Source organism: Heterocephalus glaber, unplaced genomic scaffold, assembly GCF_053883595.1.
Source record: "Heterocephalus glaber isolate CG9 unplaced genomic scaffold, H.glaber_assembly_v1.0 deba00001444, whole genome shotgun sequence".
Classification (NCBI taxonomy): domain Eukaryota; kingdom Metazoa; phylum Chordata; class Mammalia; order Rodentia; family Bathyergidae; genus Heterocephalus; species Heterocephalus glaber.
Window position 1 is genome coordinate 26,745,359 of NW_028258297.1, and position 18,727 is coordinate 26,764,085.

Here is an 18,727-nt window from a genome sequence, read left to right on the forward strand (position 1 = left end):
AGCGAAACCACTGAGCTAAATCCCCAGCCCTGGATTCAAATAATTCTAAGTGAGAAGGCAAAAAGATATTGATCATTATTTTTGAATGTGGCTTATAACAGTAATATATGAATAATTATATATGGTCATAAACATGATCCCATTTCTAAATTCACCTGTTCTAGTATAATGAAATGATGTTATTGTACTTAAATAACTTTACTGTAGCCCTGTGGTATGATTAATCACATCTCCATTGGGTAGCTGTATTTTAAAGGCAGAAGCCTTTAAATAATGAGCTAGATGGGCAGGGGATTTAGCTCAGTGGTGCCGCTGCCTGCCTCGCAAGCACAAAGTCCCAAGTTCGATCCCCAGTACCAATAAATAAATAAATAAATAAATAAATAATAATAATGAGCTAGAAAGAAGGCTCTATATGTTTAGTCGTTTAGGAACAAAAAAATAAAGTCGCATAGTAATGGGCACTAATAATACCACATAAAGAAAAAAAAGAAGAAATAATTTATACAAATGTGCTTATTTAATTCATGTGTATGGAAGATTATTTACATTGATCATCATAGGCAAGTAGAACTAACTCCAGGGTAAACAAAAAGATGGTTAATATTTGCTTCATTGTTAAACATATAATACACATGTATTGTATTTATTATGTTTTAAAAGAAATTCTAGTACACAGAAGTAAAAACAAACATACTTATTCAACATAAGGAAGAATTGGTGTTGTGGGCAAATATTTTTCTTAAGAATGTTTGTTGGATATGGTTGTGCATGCCTGTAATCCTAGCACTTGGGAGGCTGAGGCAGGAGGATCACTGTGAGTTTGAGGCCAACCTGAACTACATAGTGAGTTCAAAGTCAGCCTAAACTACAGAGTGAGACCCAGTCTCAAAACAAAAACAATGACCCTGATGAATAGTGCCCAAAGATATCCAACAAAAACAAGGTTTTCCTTAAGGAAGCCACCACCCTAACCTTAGGTCTCAAAAGCTTTCCACAGCAGCTCAAAAAAGGAAAAACACCCTGTCTCCAAAATAAAAACTACACCAAAAAAAAAAAAAAGAATATTCATAATAGTGTTACATATGAGGACCAAAATATTATAAAAATGTATGTGCATAAATGAGGAACTTATCAATTTTTCTATTAAGAGTGTGCATCCAGTATAAGCACTTGAATGAAGTATCCTTTGTGACATAGAGATATGTTCATGTAAATAAATTGATTGAATAAAAGTACTAGGTAAACAAAGAGGTAAAACTAGAAGAGAATAGAAAGGAAATTGAGGTATACATTTAAAGTGATGGTGGTAGTTTCCTCTGAAAAGATGATTATACTTGCTTTGTATGTTCTTTGTTCTCTAATACAGTTTTTCAATTTTCTATAAGGAGTGTGCTTTACATTTCTAAGAACCTAGAACCAGCAATAACATTTAGTCTTTAAGTTTCACTGGTTGTTATTATTAAGAAAAATAAGGTATAATTTTAAATATTTTCCCATTAAGTCATGAGACGCTGACCAAATTCTCCTACAAAACCATCTAGAAAGTTTAAGGAAATTAATAACAAAATTAACATCTGATAACAGTTTATGTGAAGTTGTAAAAGAAATTACTAATAAATATTAGATTAATAGTTTAAAAATATACAGAACAAATAATTTTTTATTCTTGCAATCTTTTCTTACTATTAATCTTTCATTGCTATAATTATCTTAGGTTTTTAAATAATATTTTTAATGAATGACTGATTATTGTTTCCAAAGCATGAATCAGTGAGCTCCTAGAAATATATGTTTTCTCTTGAAATCTCATATTACAGCACAGGAAGCAATCCACATGGTGAGCAGAATGATACTGAATATCATTTCATTGACAACTAAAAATTTTGTATATTTATTGTGTATAACATGATGTTGCAAAATATGTATACATTGTAGAATGGCTTGATTAACATGTTATAATATCACATTCTTATCATTCTAAGGGGTGAAAACACTTAAAACCTACTCTTTTTGCAATTTTCAAGAATATAATACATTGCTATCAATTATGGTCACCAGGTTATACAATAGATCTCTTGAATTTATTTCTCCTGACTGAAATTTGATATTATTTCAACAGTGTCTCCCTGAAAGAATGTCTGAGTTCCTCCAAAATTTATATGTTGGTATTTTAACTCCAAGGCAATGGTGTAAGACATGGGGCTACTGGAGGTGATCAGCCCTTACCTCGTGAATGGGATTAATGCCATCATAAAAGAATTTCTTGGTCTTTCAATTTCTTCTGCCATATGAAGACACAGAATTTATCTCCCTCTTCCCTGTTCATCATACGAGGCCACAGCAAAAAGGCCCAATATCAGGAATAGGCCTTCACTGGAGGCCAGAACTACATAGTGAGACCCTGTCTCAGAAAAAAAAAAAGAAGTACAATGCACTTTTCAAAAGAAGAGTTTATTTCAAATATATACATATGTAGGTTATTAACTATTAACTTGGACATATATGCTCTATGTGTCATTTTACAGTGTAAATAAGGACCAAAATGTATAGTAGATGTTGTGAAATAGGAAGAAAATGTTCAAATGTGAAGGGGAACTACACAGGGGAGAGGGGGAAAGAAAGGGAAAAGAAAAAAGAAAGAAAAAATGGAAACAAAACTTTTGTAAATAAGGAGGAGAAGAGGGATTGAAGGGAGGGGAGGGGAATGGGGAAAAAACGAATAATCCACATCTATCATGTACAGGTACAAATTCGCTATGAGGAATGTGATCATTATGTACACCTAAAATGTGCCAATAAACTTAATTAACAAAAAAGCATTCTAAATTTGTTTAGTAATGTAAACTAAAGTAAATATTTCAAAATTAATATGCTTAGACTTTTGTCAATGACTTTAACGTACAACTCTCCAAGAAAAGGCAGTTCAAATCTTAAACTTTGCTTGATTTTGATAAAAACATATCAGGTATGAGAGAGGAATTTTTCCTTATTGTACTATAAAAATAGCTAAACATTTACGTTAAAAGTCAATTTCATTTCCTTTAGTTTCAAGGCAATAAGCTTGATAATCTAACTTGACATTACATTTAGTTCACCTCTTCATTGAAAAACTATCAATGATTAAGTTTTTATAATTAAAAGATATTTTATGCTATCACCTATATATTTTTTCCATAAATGTATAAAATACTATAAGCAGTTCATTGAAATGAAAAATAATATGAATAATTGAATAATGAAACAAACAGCAAAAATATTGTTTTATAAAACAATTTAAAATACTCTCTCTCCAGAAGGGAAAGCACAAACTGACCCAAAATGAGCTGGCTAGACTTAGTGATTTGCTTCTAAAAAACAGCATGGAAAGCAGAAAATAGTACCTTTCCATTTAGTACCTTACATTAGAGAAATACTAATTCAGCCAAATGATAATCTTAATATTATGGAAGATGTATTTTTACTGTGTAAGATGTGTTTTTGTGAATAACATGAATCTTCTTTATGATTAGATGAATAGGATACTTCAACTTTCGGGTAAGTTTTTTAAAACTCCTATATCCCTGTCTAATACTAAGAGAAACATCAGATAAAGAAAAATTGAGAGATACTCTACACAAAAAAACTCTGCTTTTGAGAAATAAGATTGAAAACAGAATAAACTGAAATTTCATATCACAAATTAAAGGAGGCAAGATAACCCATGTTGTATATAAAACAGGAAAAGAGCCTTAAAAATGATGAATTCCTAATAAATTCTGGAGGGAAAGGAAAACAAAAATCATCAAACTTGAAGTTTAGATGAAGTGTACTCCATACTTTATGCTGGAATAAACTGATAAGCAGACTTTGAAAAGATAACACAATTGAAAATAGTTGTGTCCTAAAGGAGAGAGGGAACAAATTGTTTTCAACCTAATAAACCTTCAGAGCTTTTTGTTGAAATCCCCTACAGATAAATGCAGGGAATGATGTTCAAGTAGTGTCACATGTTTTTATTTAGCAAAGTTATCCTAGTCTGGAGGATGGATTTAAATGCTTCATTAAGTCCATTCTCAATGTTCAGGGTCACTTGGATTCTGTGCAAAAGGTGCAGGGCCCTTTAAATTATCTCCTCCACCTAGTTCCTCTGTTTAGAAAAACCACACATCTCTCAATGACAACAGATGCAATGGGTGAAAGTTGAAGCTTAAGTGTGAGTTGCTTTCTCACACCATCACTTGTGGCTGAAAACTTCTGAAGCCTCTTGGATAACAGGAGCATATATGACACCAGGAAAAATCATCCTATACTGTAGCCCACGCGTGGAGCTCAGTGCTGCCACCTGGACCAGACAGCAGTGGCAGCAGAAAGCACACACGGACACTGGCACTGTGTCACCAGGTAGACCCACAGCTGTCCTCCAGCTGCGTCTGTCACCAGTACCCGGTGTGAGTATTACACACAGCACAAAGAATGGAGATTTCCAATTCAGTAAACTTAATCTTGAAGACAATAATGCTGTTCAATTCAGGTTTAAATGTTCCTGTATGGGTGAGTTATGTCCAGTAAATGTTTCAGGACTTACCATAAATATAACTGATAGTTCTTTTAGCAAACATTCCACTGTATCTCTTGTACTGACCAAGTGTGTTAATACAGCAAATTCTCTGTCCTTATAACAATGAGGGTAAAGTTTGGGCAATTAAATTTTTTATTTAATGAATTATATATTTTTCTTATCTATGTAATAGTATCCATACTTTTTATATAATACTATTTATACTTTGCCTATTTGTTGATATAGCTCCCAGATTCCTGAGATATTTCTGTACAATCATATTTTCTTTTGGAAACTTTTCTCATGGAAAATTATTCAATGTTACCAAATGAATATGTTTACATATATATACATATATATACTATTTTAAAGCATTTTATAAAAGATAATGATGGGCTTAAATTCCTGAAGAAAATACAATTTGTAAAGAGCATTTAATTTGAAAGTATACAGGCAACTGGAAAGAATAATGCTTTTTATATTTTTATGAAGTCAAAATTCTATAATTTTCTTTTCTTATAAAAATATAATCTAGATGCTTAAAACAGACTTTTTAAGAAATCTGTGAGTAAAACAACTACTTCAAAAATAATTAACTGCTTTTTTCTAAAAAGAAAATTCCAATATCATGGGCATAACACAGGGTTACAACTAAGACAATTTCAGTCCAAAATGTAAGGCCTTTATTTGTGGCACCACATTGCGAAAGGTGACGAGAACTCTTTAGAAGTACAGAAAACAAATTGTTTGAGTATTTTAAAATAATAGGAATTATAAGGATGACAATATTTAGAAAAAATTATTTAGAAAGACCATGAAGAAAAAATTTTTAATAATTTTTCAATAATCTACACTCTATCTTTACAATATAAGTGACTCAAAAATATTTCCTTGGTACTATTATGTATAGGAACAATTTTGGGGGGACATATAAATGTATCATAGATCACAAAATTTACCCTTTCAAAAGTAAAGTAAATAACATGTGGAGAACGCCACATAGGAGCTGAAATCTCAGTACCCATGTATCTAAAGAAACATATAGGTCACTGATAATTTTAAGAATAGGAAAAACATCTGAAGCAAAAATCTTTCTCGGAAAAGAAAAGTAAAATTTCAGACATCAACAGTTAAATGAAATAAAATATTTATTTCAATGATATACTGAGAACTCAGGACAGAACCTGAAATTTTAGTTTAAAAACTCTTAGTTTCTATAACTTTTTATCATTAAGTTTATTGGTACATTTTAAGTATACAATATAATGACATTCATCATTGGAGATTTGTACCTTTACATAATCTCTCTTGGTTCTTATTTTTTTCCCCATTCCCCTGCCCTCCCTTCAACAACTCCACCCTTCCCCATTTATGAAGACTTTGTATACATTTTTTCCTTTCCTTTTGTCCTTTCCCCCAACCTGCCCACTTCCCCTTATCCTTCTCCTTTGGACCTTTTCTTCCTATTTCACATTATCTATTATACAGCTTGATCCTCATTTACACTTTCAGTTTCTCATACCAGAGAAACTATTCGGTATTTACACATGTGTGTAAATGAGCATCTGAAATGAACAGACACTTCTCAGACAAAGAGGTAGAAACAGCAAATAAACATATGAAAAAATGTTCAACATCACTGGTCATCTGAGAAATGCAAATTAAAACAAATGCTGAGATTTCACTTCACCCCAGAAAGAATGGCTGCTATCAAGAAAGCAACTAATAACAAATACTGGCTGGCCTGTAAGGGAAAAGGAACCCTGCTCCACTGCTGGTGGGAGTGTAGACTGGTGCAAACACTGTGGAAATCAGTGTGGAGACAACTCAAAAAACTAGGATTAGAGCTCCCATTTGACCCAGCTGTTCTGCCGCTGGGTATCTTCCCAAAAGAATTAAAAGCATCATATCACAGCAATATATGTGCACCCATGTTTATAGTGGCACAGTTTGTAATAATTTCCATGTCTTTTAGAATCATATCTGCAAATTTCTCAGAGATGGATGAAAGATATCCAGCATATGCAGAGCTGAAGAAATCTCTTCCTTACAAGAAGCACATTCAAATGAATAGTGAGTACTTTTCCTCCCCAACTCCTACTGAATCCTGATTATATTCTGCTCTCTACAAAACAAATTCCCAAAATAATTTCATGATAATTTAGAGTATGAGTTGTTCCTACCTCATTTCCAAGATTCTGTCATCTAAAAGATTTTCATGATAGACTTGTCAGAGAAACAAGAAAATATTTGCATACATCTCCTTTATTTGAAAGAAATCCTATTGTGTTAGCTCTCTTCACACATCTCCAAAGCCCAGATGCTTTCAGAGAAATAGTGAATATGAACCAGTATCCTCATTTTGTTTACATCTCTAGACAAAAAAGAGGAACCAATTTACTCAGAAGTGGAAGAATGTCCTTCAAATTCCAACCAAATAAAGAAAAAAATTGAATCATCTGAAGAAAATGGTGAGGGTTATACAGATTTTCTGTCCTATATGTTCTTAGCCTATGTGTATGCAATTAAATTAATGTAAATCAGAAACTACTGTTGTGAATACCTAGTTAGCTTGCCCCATTTCATAAGATTGCTTGAACTACATCCAAAAATCTAAATGAAAAAGAAAACCTGAAAGCCAAATACCCAAGTTTAATATGTCACAAAGGATATTGATGTAGTTTAGATTCCATATTCTATACATACAGTCATAACTGATCAAATAGGAAAATTAAAATTTTCCAGTTGTTTAGAAACAGTTGCAAATCTCTAATTGTTTGGCACACATTCTATGAAATTTAATCAAATAATATTTGATTATCATTATTTGATATACATTTGTAATTATCATTTCTTCTGTGTATAACTGTGGCCATCCTTTATGATGAAAAAAGTAGAATGATTCCAATGTGAAAATTGTGATTTGCATATATGTATACAGCCATAAGTTGTTTATTAAATAATATTCCCTTCTATTGGTCAATAAAATGAATTTATACGTTAGTATTTTAGAAAAATTTACTTTCTTAAAAATTTCTGTATATCCAGGGCCAAGGATTTAGCTCAGTGGTTCCACCGCCTGCCTCACAAGTGCAAGGTTCCAAGTTCAATCCCTGGTACCAAAAACAAAAGACAAAAAAAAACAAAAAAACACACACAAAAAAAATTTCTATATATCCAGTAAACTATTTTGCATTCTGGAAACTCTGTGAAAGATCAGGGGATTCTATTGGTATAAGCTGAGTGACCTCCCTAGAGGTGCATACTAACAGAACAAGGAGCAGTCAGGCACCTACCTCTCAGCTCAGGATGATTTCATGCTGGTCCTTATGCCTTTGCAGTTTGAACACTCCCAGGAGGCTGGGTGTTGAACTTCCAGGAGCTTCTTCCTTAAAACCCTGTCCTGTAACTCGGTCTTCTCAGCCTCTTTTTCTCTTGCTGCAGGGTTCTCAGTTCCCTTAGCCTGGCGCCTCACAGCTGTGGTTCTTGCTGGCTCGTGTTTCTTCCTCCTTTCAGCAACTGGATTTTTGGGTTTCATGGGTAAGTTACTAGATTTGTAGCTTAAGACAGTTACCTTCTCCCAAGGAATTATGTTACTGTGTCATTATTTATCTAGACATTTAAATGCATTTTTCCAAGCAGTCTTTCATTTGGTTTGCTGCAAAATTATTGTAAGTAATCCCAAACTACCCATCACATGTACCTGATAGTACAGGAATTTTAAGGAAAATGTATACAGCAAGCATCATTATACAATTTCAGCAGGAGAAAAACTGCCATCTCCCGAAGAAAGGTAAATATATAAACTTAGTCTTAAAATGGGGGGAAATGAACACTGAATATGAAGCTTCAAAAACATCTTTTTTTGCTATTTTAGCTATTTCTTTTTTTTTTTTTTCTTTTTGGTACCAGGGATCGACCTCCCGTCCTTGAGCTAAATCCACAGCCCTTATCTCTTTCTATTTATCTGTTACCCATAAGTGTTTTATATGTTTTACAGCAGCATATGATAGAACTGATTCCTTTGAAGCATCATTATCTGTTTCTAATAACCTTCAATACTGAAAAATTAAATATATATAATTATAATAGAATTTTGAAGTATCTAAGTAGATAAATTTAGTATATCTGTAAGTCTTACAAAAATGCAATTGTCTTTTGTTTCCCTGATACTGAATCTGTATTTCTGAGAATTATGAAACCATGCTTAGGAGATGAATCTCATTCTTTATACTCTCATTCTATATATGTAAGATCCTAACTTTTCTGAATATTTTTAACAAACAAATCATTTGTCTCAATGATTACTGTAGTTCAAACTTTTATCTATTTCAGTAGAGATTTTTAAAGCATACATTACAGCCAATGGAAAGTTGTACTTATAGAAGTACTAGAGAAAACTGGAATTTTATCAACAGATACAATATTTTTGTATGTCTTTTTAGATGCTTCTTTGTTTTATCTTTAGTTATCTTTTTTAAACTCATATATAAAATACAAAAATTGTGAATATTAATGGGGTAATGTGATGTTTTAATATATACTTGTGTATATCAGGTTAAACATACCCAACTCCTCAAACATTTAGCAATTCTTTTTCTTTTTTTCTTTTTTTTTTTTTTTTTTTTGGTACCGGGGATCAAACTTGGGTCCTTGTGCTTGTGAGGCAGGTGCCAAAACCACTGAGCTAAATCCCCAGCCAAGCAATTCTTTATGGTGAAACCACTCCAAATCCTTTCTTCCAGCTTTTCCAGTTATACAGCGCATAGTTGATATCAGTTGTCAATAGATACCACTGTGCAATAGCAGATCAAAACTTCCTGCTTCCATCTGATGATCAGCCTTCCTTCCTCCCCTCCCTAGCCTCTGTAACCACCATTGCACTCTCAACTTCAGCGAGATCAACTTTCTTATATTCTGTATACGAGTGAGATTGTGTAGTCTTTGTCTTTCTGTACCTGACATTTCTCTTCAGATAATGACTTCCAGGTCTATCAACGTTGTTACAAATGACAAGATTTCATTCTTTGGATGGCTGAAAAGTATTCCATGGTGCATATATACTACATTTTCTTTAGCAATTCATCAGTTTCTATTTCTTGACTATTGTGATTAGTGCTGCTATAAACATGGGGTACAGATGTTTCTTTAACACAGTGATTTCATTTCCTTCAGATATATATCCAGGAGTGGAGTTGCTGGATCAAACAGTAATTGTTACTTTTTAATTTTTTGAGAAACCTTCACCTTGATTTCCCTAATAGTTGTACATTCCGGTCAATAATAGGCAAGTGTTCCTTTTTCTCCACATCCTCTCCAGTACTTACTATCCTTTGTCATTTTTATAAGACCCATCTTTACTGGAGTGAGGCCATAATCTCGTTCTGTTTTTTGTTTGCATGTCTTTGCAGTTTAGTGATATTAAGTGTTTTATCACATATGTGTTGGCCAATTGTACATCTTCTTTCAGAAATAGCTATGTAAACCTATTGCCCTTTTCTAAAATCTGATTGGGTTTTTTGTCTTGCTTGTTACTGTTGTTTTGCTTATATTAAGTTTTTGGATTTCCTTCTATATACTGGTTATTAACTCCTTGTCTGATGTAGTTTGTAAATATGTTGTCTCATTCTGTACCTTGTTTCTTTACCCTGATGATTGTTTCTTTGCTGTACAGAAATTTTTTAGTCTGATTTCATTGGTCTAATTTTTGCTTTTATTTCTTGTGCTTTTGTCCAAAAATACCTTTGCACATTTCAATGTTCTGAAGCATTTTCCATATGCTTTCTTCTGTAGTCCCAGAGTTTCAGGTCTTAATACATTTTTTTAATTCTTTTTGACTTGATTATCATAACAAATGAGAAATAAGAGGTCGTTTCATTCTTCTGCATGTGGACACCCAGTTTTCACAGCACCGTGTATTATAAAGACTGTTCTTTCTCTAGTCTGTGTTCTTACCAAATTTGTCAAAAAATATCCATTTGCTCTTGATATATGGACTGACATCTAGGCTCTCAGTTCTGTTCCTTTGGCCTATGTGTCTCTGTTTTCATATTTTGGTTACTCTAGCTTTGTAGTATATTTTGAAATTTATATTATGCAATGCCACCTGCTTTGTTCTTTTTGCTCAATATTGTTTTGGTCATTCAGGGAATGTTGTGGTTCCATCCAAATTTACAGATTCTCTTTAGATCTGTGAAAAACTGATTGTCATGTTTTGATAGGTCCTAGTATCCCTTTTCCCTCCTTCCTCTCCCCGCTCTCTTGTTCCGCTTCCCATTTGAAGTTCTTCCTACTCCTCCATATCTATCTGATACTTTACTACTTATTTACCCTTTCAGTTTTCAAGAGAGAAACAATAAGATATTCAAAACTGTGCATCTGATTTATTTCACTTAAAATTGTAGGCTAGAGATGCATCCATTTACCTAAAAGTTCTCAAGTTTGTCCTTCTTTATGAAAGACTAGTACTCCATTATATACAAATACATTTCTTTATCCATTCATCTTTTGATTTAAATGGGCTGTTTCCAACATTTAGCTATTATAAATTGTGCAACTTATATTGTGTTCCATTGATCCACAAGTCTATTTATTTGCCAGTACCATTGCTATTTTCTATCACGGTAGTTTTGTAGTATAACTTCAAATCAATGATTGTGATGCCCTCTTCCTTACCCTTGCTGCCCAGAATTCCTTTCGCTAGTCTGATTCCATATGAATTTGAGGATTGTTTTCTCCAGTTCTGTGAGGAATGCTATTGGTATTTTGATTGGGATTGCATTAAATCTGTACATCATAGGTTTCAATCACAAATAGGTGTTGGACTTTGTCAAGTGCTTTTGTTGTGTCTATTGAGATGATCATGTGGTTTTTGTTGTTGGTTCTGTTAATGTGGTGTATTACATTTATTGATTCATGTATGTTCAACCATCCCTGCATCCCGGGTATGAATCTTAATTGGTCATGGTATATAATCCTTTTGAACATTTACTGCACTCTGTTTGCTAGTATCTTATTGAGGATTTGTGCATCTATGTTCACTAGGGAGATTGGCCTGCAGTTCTCTTTTCTGGTCGGGTCTTTCTCTGGTTTTAGTATCAGGGTAATTCTTGCTTCCAGGAATGAATTTGGGAGTATTCCTTTGCTTTCAATTTCATCAAAGAGTTTGAAAGGTAGTAGCATTAGATCTTCTCTAAAGTTCTTGAAGAATTCAGCACAGCATCTCTTAGTAATTAGGCTTTTCTTTGTTGGTAGCATTTTTATTATTATTTCTTCAATTTCATTGATTGATATTGGACTATTTAAAATTTTTATATCTTCTTGATATCAGCTTTGGTAATTCCTATGTATCTAGGAACTTGTCCTTCTCTTTGAATTATCTATCTTGTTAAGGTACAGGATCACAAAGTAGGTACTGATGATCTGGATTTCTGCAGGATCTATTGTGATTTCACCCTTTTCTTTCCTAATTGCATGGATTTGGGTCTTTTCTTTCCTTGTTTTGATGAGCTTACCTATTTTATTTAATCTTTCAAAGAACTAACTCTTTCATTCTTTTATTGTTTTCTTTGTCTCAATTGCATTAATTTTGGTCTCATCTTTTTTTAAAAATTCAGGAAAGGAATTATGGCTTTAAATTTATCTTTACAATTCCAGTATTTTTGCACCTCTGTCTAACCTTTTCCTAGCAATCAAATCATATTTTAAAATCTAGCTTGTGAAGTAAACTTTACGTAATAAAAGACATTAGAAACAGTATGAGAATGATTGAATTCACTGTTTTCTCTCAAGTAATATTTCCCTCTATTTTTGATGCAAAAATTAAAAATGTGGATTTAAACTGAAACCTCATACTTTGTGCCAAGGGATTGATGGAGGAAAAGTACTTTACATGGATGCCAATCTATCTTCCAGGATTACTGGCTAACTTTGGGTACCCTAATGTGTCATTTCCTGCCCATCTGCCTACTTTGTAAAACTGGTTTCAGCAGTCTAGCATCCTATAGTTGTATCCTTTTCACCTTCCTACTCCTTTCTTCCATAGGAGAAGGGCAAACTCAAAATCACCTTTAGTGATGTGAGGCCTTGCTGAGCTGCCGTCTTTTTCTGCCTACATTTAGTAGCTTGGACTTTCTTCTGAGTTCTAACAGCACCCCATGAGTTTATGTCACAACACTCATCTTATCTTCCATCTTCCCATGTCACCATGGCAATGAGTGAGTTCTGGAGAACAGAGCTTTATATTTTTTCATTGCTCCATCATCAAGAAGCCATCATTAGTGTGGTTCTTAATAAATGAGAGGTGGGCGTGGAAATCATATTCAAAGAAGAGTACTAGAGTAAAAACGGTCCCTAATCCTGACCATTAAATGACATATTCAAATTAAAATTGTGCATTTGCTTCAGTGCCTTGTTTTGTTTTCCTCATGCAAACCACATACAGCAAAGTTTTCCAGGGTCGTCTGGCATACCAAGTCCCTAATTCTCCTCTGGAAAATGTAAGAGAAGAGGAAGAGTTCCATGTCCAAAACCTGGAGTTCACGCCAGGTCCAGCCAACACAGGTGTGTAGGGAAGGAATCGGGCAGAGACCAACAAGCCTCTTCTCAGCTGCCCTCATCCTCCTTTTCTCCTTCTCAATTTGGATTTTCTTATAGAAGAAATTGAGAAGCCCAACTTTTGTTCTTATGCAATTGAAATAATGTCAGAAATCCAGAAGATTAGAGTTTTCTGTATGCATGACATTATATTATTTCACATCATGGTTTCCCAAATTAACATTTTTACTATCAAAATAACCCTCAACAAGCCTTCATCACATTCTCTGTATTTATCCTTTAATATGTATACTTAGACTAGGAACTAAGTTGAGATCTGCTCTGTAACTGTAGCGGTGGCTCTGGAGAATATGAAGAAACTCTACCCAGTAGAGTGTCCTTCCCGTAAAGGTTGTGAGAGACATTAACAATCTTGTTAGAAAATTTTCCTAGAAAATGTAAGCAGAATTGTGCACAAACTTGGAGAGACATAAGTAATGTGACCATTCCTAGGCCAGGGTTCTTTCCAAAAGGTAAAAATGGAGCAAATCCTCTCACAAAATATAATGACTTTAGAAGGACTAAAAATTTTCCTCTATCTCTCAGGCCATCATAGTTCTCTCAGAATTCACACTGAGTAGTCTCTGAGGAAAGTCTTTGGTTTTCCAGGAAGCAAAAAGGGTACGTGTAAAGTTAAGTGGTCATGCTGTGGAGAGAGCTGTTATTATTTTTCACGGGGAATGAAGAACTTTGAAGACAGTAGGAAACTCTGCAAAAAAAGGACTCCACACTTGTTAAGATAGAAGATACACAGGAACTGGTGATGTATATTTTGTTTTGCATCTCACACCACCTTTGTTTCACTGTTACCTATTGACTCTTACCACCTAATAACCTTCGGATATCTCAGCATTCTATGCCATTGCAAGTGGGCACAGATTTAATGGGGCCCAACTGAAAGGTAGAAACACAAACAGAAATAACACAAGAACTTCAATAATTCATCTCATACATCCACAAGTAGAATTTCTACAGTATAGCTCAAACAGTATAAATCAAACGCTAAGTCATCAGAAAAAGTTATCTTTAAAATAGATCATGTTCTGTCAATGAAAGTTGTACAAAGGTGATCAAAATATATAGTGAATGTTTAAATTTAAATATTATTACAGTAAAAGACACATTGCCATTACCCCACACACACACTCCTCTTTGCTTCAAACACACATAACTCGTCATTCTTTACCACATGCTGAAGCAATCTGGAAGTCCTATTTCACGAATATATTTACAAGGTATGGTCAAAAGTAGAGCGAATGGGCTGGGGATTTAGCTCAGTGGTGCCGCCACCTGCCTCGCAAGCACAAGGTCCTGAGTTCAATCCCTGGTACAAAGAAAAAAAAGTAGGGTGAATGCTGCTGCTGCTGAGTGCCATTCAATGGAAAGGCAGACTCATGAAAACATTACAGTGTGCCCTCATCCACCTTATTCACACAATCTGGCATCATGCAACTTCTGGCTCTTCCCCAAAGTCAGAATGACCATAAAAGTTAAACATTTTGAATTAATTCAGAGCATCGGAGCAGCCATGACACCACAACTAAATACAGGAAAAGGTGCTTTCAAAAGTGCTGCTTCAATAAATGCAAGAAGAATGGGATAAGTGTGTTTGAAGGGAGATGGGTATTATGAGGGAGGTTAATGGCAATGTGTCTTGACTGTAATAATTTTTTTAAAAACATTGAAACATTCACTGTATGTTTCAATGACACCTTATATATCTCATACTGCGTGTTTCACAGAAATTTAGCAGCAAGGTCTCTAGGAAATCTTTATTCTTCTAACAATATCAAGAAAAAAAACATAAACACTAAGCTTGAGAATAAAGGAAAGGGGCCAGGGATTTAGTTCAGTGGCCCCGCGCCTGCCTGGCAAGCACAAGGTCCTGAGTTTGATTCCTGGTATAAAAAAAAAAAGAGAGAGAGAGAGAAAGAATAAAGGAAAAATTCCTAATGAATTTAAAATTAAAAATCAATTAATTCTACCTCAGATTAACTTTGAGCATGCACTGTCTTACATAGGATATTGAATAGTGTATATTAGTATATTTCATTACACTAATAATTGTGTCTTGCTTTGAAATTCTATTATTAAATTATAGAAATCATTCCTGCTAAAGGATAAACAAATCCCAATGTTCTGCGTTAAGGGTAATCTTTAATATCTTCTCAAAAATGGGCCAATAAACACTAAAAATCATTTAGTTCTCTGACCTACTTCAATTTTCCACATACATGGCTTTCAATGACTCAGAAGTAGCTTTAAAGATGTTAACAAGAAAACAAACAAAATTTGAGGCTAGAAAAAGATATGCGTAAATGCTGAATTAATCTAGAAACTACTGCCATAGAAGATGTAATTGCTATTGATGACACAAAGATATCAGACATTGTTTTTAAAAATTAAAATCAGCTATGGAAATACAGTATATTGAAAAGTAGCCAAGTAGTGATATGAATGTGAAATTTGTCTTTAACATAAATAATAACATTTAAATATATAAAAGGACCTTATAATCTTCTTACATAAGAACCATAGGATTTATATGAATGGTAGCATAATTTCAGGAATTATTTATACAACTATATGCACAACACCAGAATTATTACAGAAAATTAGAAAAGAAGTAAGATGTATTAGACTATGGAACATTTTCTTCGTCGGAAGGACTGTATATTTATACTTATCATTTTATAAACATAGAAATTTAAAAAGATATGGTAGAAGGCTTTGAATTGAATAATTAATGATGTGTCTTTGAGATAAGAGACCTTAGCCTGGGGTTCATGGATGCACAGTCTGAGAATGAGTAGCTGAGCCTGGACATCCTAAGTTTTCCTGCAGAGTGTCTCTACTGAAAAACAAATCATCTGTGAAAATCCCGACTTTGAATGTCAAATGTTATATCTTGATGCATATATGCATTTGCAGAGAATAGATGATCTAAGATTTCATCAGCTTTTCAAAGGGTTAGAAAAGAAAATAAAAACAATAAATAAAAAATGGGTAGACATGGAATCACAGTCAGAAAACCTCATTTTAAGTCTCTTTTTCACATTATTTGTGTGAATGAACCAACCAAAGTATCAGTTTCTACACTTGGAAAAAGGAGGAGCAGATAATAAAACAGGCAAAATTTTCTTCCCAACATATTTTCAAGGAGCAAATGAAATAATATGTGCAGAGCTTTGCAAAGACTAACATACAATCACATCCTGAATAATGAGATTTCTCCAATCAATGATAAACAATGGCCATGAAGGATTACATTGCCTAGTGCCTTCATAGCAATCTCAGATTGAGGAGGTTCCCTCTATGGTGTCTACACAATGATGAAATCACCTGATGATGCATCTCTTAGAACACGCTCCTGTCCTTAAGTGACACATAATTGGATGAATATCAGTTACTTTCATATTTGTTTATGTAATCATTCAGTCAGCCAGGTAAACACCTCATCTGATGGGGAAAAGATACATTCTCAAATGCCTACTTCACAGAGAATAAACTCAGTACTTGTGGGACAAAAATATAAAGCAACATTGCTATAAATCTCATAGCTACCACACCTGGGTACCAAAATACAAACCAGACTGCAAAAAAAACCACTTGCTTTTGAACCACAAGCATAAGTTTTAAGAGGTATTTAAGAGATTTCAGTTGAGTTTAAATACATATGGCCAAACTGCAGGTTACTTTAGGTCTTATTTATGCCTCTACACTTAATAAATGGTAAGTAACTGGGATTTCATTATTTTATACCTTTAAGAGCAACCAAGTAAAGCTTTTTACACCACCTGATATTCACACTAAGTATAAAATATTAACAAAGTTAATAATTTATTTAAGGAATATAAATATGTACTTAGTATAGATAATTCTTTATTTATTACAGAACTTTATTCAAAGCCAAATATCTTATTTCTCTTGGATTGGGTTGTCCCGTGAAGGAACCAGCACACCCTGGACATGGGAGGATAAGTCACAACCCTCTCTTGAAAGGTAAGTCTCTAGAATAAATAAGAGCTAATAAGTTCTAGAGCTTCAAGTTCTGGTTTACACTCCTGAAGGCATATAGCAAAAATGTGCACATTATACATGCACACACATACATATAAAGGCATAGGTTTGCACATTTGTAAACATTCAAATACTTCCAAAGGACGTGACCTCAGCTATGGAGGTGAGTACATGCAGAAGGAAGTCTTTTTCACCTTTCATTCTACACTTGAGTCCCTGAACAGGTCCTCTGGAGGACCAGTTATGGAGTTGAGGTCTGGTCTCTAAACAAAAGAAAATACATCAACCTAATTTTGGATGTTACTATGTTTTATTATGTCTGCAGTAGTGAATATATATTTTGCAACATGTGCTTGCTTTTATTTTACTTTAAGTGATTGGAAAGAGTCAGAGACTGGAAACTGTGGAAGTGTAACACCAACAAAGATGGTTGCTCTTGAATGTTCCAGATTAATAACCTATATTTGTGAGAAGAAAAATGTTTGTCTTGCTACCATGCAATGAGAACATCATCAACAAAACAGACAAATTCAATCATTTTTCCTTATGAAAACCCAGACCCGTGGAAGCTTTTTGTGGGCTGTACCTGTATTGTACCCGCTGATTGAGATGAATGGAAGCTTATTGGAATGAGGAGTCATAGACTCACCTATCCTACCCCTATTACAAGAAGATGGCCTAACCACACCTTAGTGTGAGCTGGTGAAGTAAGAGAGCACCAGTACTTCTGATGAGGACTACAAAGCACGGTTCTGCCACGCTCTGTCTGCAGCTCACACAAACCTAGAGATTTTCTACAAACTTCCGGCACTAACATCCACATTTCATTAGGAAGTAATGTAACAGTAAATAAGATCATGACTCTATATGAAGCGTTATGAATTATTCTCAGGTTCACAACCTTTTAGGAGAAAGACAGAATGGTGTACTGGAGAGAATGAAGTAGTATCTTGAATCAAGTGTAACTCTGCTCATTGGCAAATCCAAACTTTTGACTCTCAATTTCATCATCAGTAAAAAATTACCAGACTGTTTTCTGAAGTAATTGTTCCATTTTGCATTCTGAAGAGAATTATAGAAAAGTTCTATGTGCTCACATCCTTCTAAGATTTAGGATTGTCCATCTGTAAAATCATTTCATAAGAATTTACTATATTTGTAATTTTAATTTGTATTTCCCTATGAGTAAACTATGTAAACATCTTTGCTTGAGTTTTTGGTCAACCACACATCTACTAGGATAAAATACATAGTTAAATCTGTGCCAACATTTTATTGGGTTGTTTGTTGTCTTAATATTGAGTGATGAGGGTTCTTTATAGATTCTGTGTACAAGGACTTATCATAACATGTAGAGAGTGAGCCATGCATCCATTACCAATAATGAAAGCTTATAATACTGAAGCAATTTTAGGCCAAGAGAAGAATTATCACTTTAGGGTTCCCAGCAATTGTACCTCGCTACTGCAACTCACAGGGTAAGTTCAGGCCAAGATTAAAGTCCGAGCCCAATGTACAGGCCAAAGGCATTGATCACAGCAATAAAGAATATGCAGACCTGACCAGGCACCA

General features: G+C 34.0%; 1 pseudogene; it reads left to right on the forward strand.

Annotated features, from left to right (window-relative positions):
* Positions 1-6,521: 6,521 nt before the first annotated feature.
* On the forward strand, positions 6,522-18,413 carry LOC147827521 (natural killer cells antigen CD94-like; annotated as a pseudogene).
* The last annotated feature ends 314 nt before the right edge of the window (positions 18,414-18,727 follow it).